General features: G+C 50.1%; 1 protein-coding gene across 1 annotated transcript in view; it reads left to right on the forward strand.

Moving 5' to 3' along the window:
• LOC113210627 (uncharacterized) overlaps positions 1 to 2,576 on the forward strand; it is a gene marked incomplete at its 3' end in the record, with an annotated part of 31,814 nt that overhangs the window by 4,149 nt on the left and 25,089 nt on the right. The gene's annotated exons all lie outside the window — the stretch shown is intronic.

Here is a 2,576-nt window from a genome sequence, read left to right on the forward strand (position 1 = left end):
AGGCCTGAGCGTCGCCGCCGGCAGGCCAAGCAGGCCCGGCCCCTGCCGAACGGAGTTGCCGGCGCAGCGAAGCGGAGCTGGCAACTCCGTTTGGCGGAAGGGCGGGCCTGCTTGTTTCCTTTCTTGAAGTAATAAACCCTAGAAGGTGCATCAGCCAATGCCAGTACAATAAGTAGGCGAGAGTACATGGATGGATACTCTGTTGAGGACCGGTGCAGGTCGGGCAACTCCTGGGGGGTGCCAGGTCCAGCGAGATGTTCTCGGGCCAGCCCCAGGGCAGCGGCTCCACATTCAAAGGGTACCCGCGCTGCTTTGGCCACCACACCACGAGCGACTTTAGCACCAGCTGGGCGCATTTCGGGCCGCTGAGACATGTGAATCCGGGGAACGGGGAACGTACAAATGAATTTCCCGGGGAGCACCCGGGGAAGGTTCCCCCGGGTTCTGACCGGGTAATTACTCGTACCTCCCCCGGACACATATGCAAAGGGGCAACCCTTTGTATCTAGAGCCCCTGGGCTAGGGTGGCATGGCTGGGCCGAGAACATCGCGCTGGACCTTAGTCCGCATAAAAAAAAAAAAGGTCATCGAGGCTGCACCCTCCGAAAATCGTACGGAACTTGTGAAGACACTGTGCAAAATCTGCGCGCCACCAGACAACGCTTTCCCGGCCCGGATCGCACTTGAAGTTAGGAACTGGAAACGGCCACGGGAGAGACCACCATGCTGACCCCCAGCTGCCCTCTGCTGGTGCACCCAGGAACGACAAGGCACAGGTCAGGCAAGACCCTATGAACCCTTCTTCTAAATTGCCGAGGTGAATCCAGTGTGAGGGGTACCTTACTTCGAACAATCGCTGTACACTTTTAAAAAAAATCTAATTTAAATCACAAACAATCGCAACCTAAATCCCTAAGAATCACAACAATCCTTTACAATCGCTACAATCAATTAGAATCTTTTTCTCAGAAAATCGTAACAATTGCCTGAAATCAATGTTGAATCAAAAGAACAGCCCTCTACAATCAGCATTAAATCGCAGCAATGAACTACAATCATTCATTAACTCATCACAATCCGTCGTTGAATCATTACAATAACCAAGAATCACTTCTTAGACCATCGCAATCGAATCGTGGATTATCCGACACCCCAAATATCTCTATCCCCAGTAGTAATTTCTAGGACTGAATCTCTTATCCGGCGTCCTACAATCTCATATAAATCGTTTTAAATCAACGTCAATTGACCACAATCATTCTTAAATCATTCAAATCTTCCTTGAATCTCTCTCGAACCACTAAAAATCACACACAATCATGATTTAGCCACCGACAATCACCAACAATCATCACCAATCATCACAATCACTTCAATCATGTAGAATCTTTACAATAATTTAAATCATCCTGAATCATTTACAATATCACCTACAGTCATTTACAATCAAATGTGATTTAAATCGCTGTACATCATTTTGAAGAGTGAGGTACCCCTCGATCCAGTGTCAAAGCAAATGCGTCCTCTACAGGGGCGTAAGTGTAGCGATAGCCCACGTTACTTTTGACGGAACAAATTGGCAGTTTCGAATGTTTTTATTTACCGGACATCAGGGGTGCCCCATACTAAGAGTAAAATAGTTAAAAACGCCGGTTAGCGCTGACGCGATTGTGGTGAAAATCCAAATTATTTCGAAAACGCCTGTCAGCCAGGCCAAAAACTATACAGGCGTGTAATGTGGCCTAACTGACATCGCCACAGGTGAAAACACCCTTTTTTTCAAAAAATCCTATCGGAGCGCTGGCGCTACCTGGTGTTCAGAGCGGTTTTGGTCTGGGCATGGTAAAGCCCTACTTTCCAAAGAAATAATTCAGAAAAACACAAAGCTGATGAGTTGAACGTGACATAGGCTGTCACGATACTTACGCCCCTGCAGAGGACGTGGTTGATCTGACACTGGATTCGCCTCGGCTGGTGAGAAGTAGGGTTCATAGGGTCTCACCTGACCCTTGCCCGTCGTTCCTATGCGCGCTAGTCGCGTGCAGCTGGGGATCAGCATGGTGGCCTCATCCGCGGCCATTTCGAGTTCCCAACTTTAAATGTGATCCGGGCCGGGAAAGCGCTGTCTGGTTGCGCCTAAATTTTGCACAGGGTCGCTATAAGGCCAATACGATTTTTAGAGAGTGCAACCTCTCAAATCGCAGAAGCCGACCTTTTTTTTGATACGGGTTACTGGACCCGGCACCCCCCGGGAGTTGCCCGACCTGCACCGGTCCTCAACCGAGTAACTAACCAGGTACTCCCGCGGAAGTTGCCCGACCGGCACCGGGCCTCAACCGGATAACCTATCAGGGGTGCGCACTGTAAAAGCCAAGGGTGACAACTGTCCGCATTACGTCGATGTCCAAAGTGTTCCCGTCGGAGGGGTACCTCTTACCCATTAGCCAGGTCAAGCGTTCCCCTCACGAGGGGTTATTTCTTACTCGTTGGCGCTCCGCTACTGGCGACATCGGGGACTGCCTGTACTCGTCCGACGGGGCTCAATGTACCCCTTGCGGTGTCTCTTTGTCCTCCAC

The sequence above is a fragment of the Frankliniella occidentalis genome, unplaced genomic scaffold, assembly GCF_000697945.3.
Source record: "Frankliniella occidentalis isolate FOCC.00 unplaced genomic scaffold, Focc_3.1 Scaffold271, whole genome shotgun sequence".
NCBI lineage: Eukaryota > Metazoa > Arthropoda > Insecta > Thysanoptera > Thripidae > Frankliniella > Frankliniella occidentalis.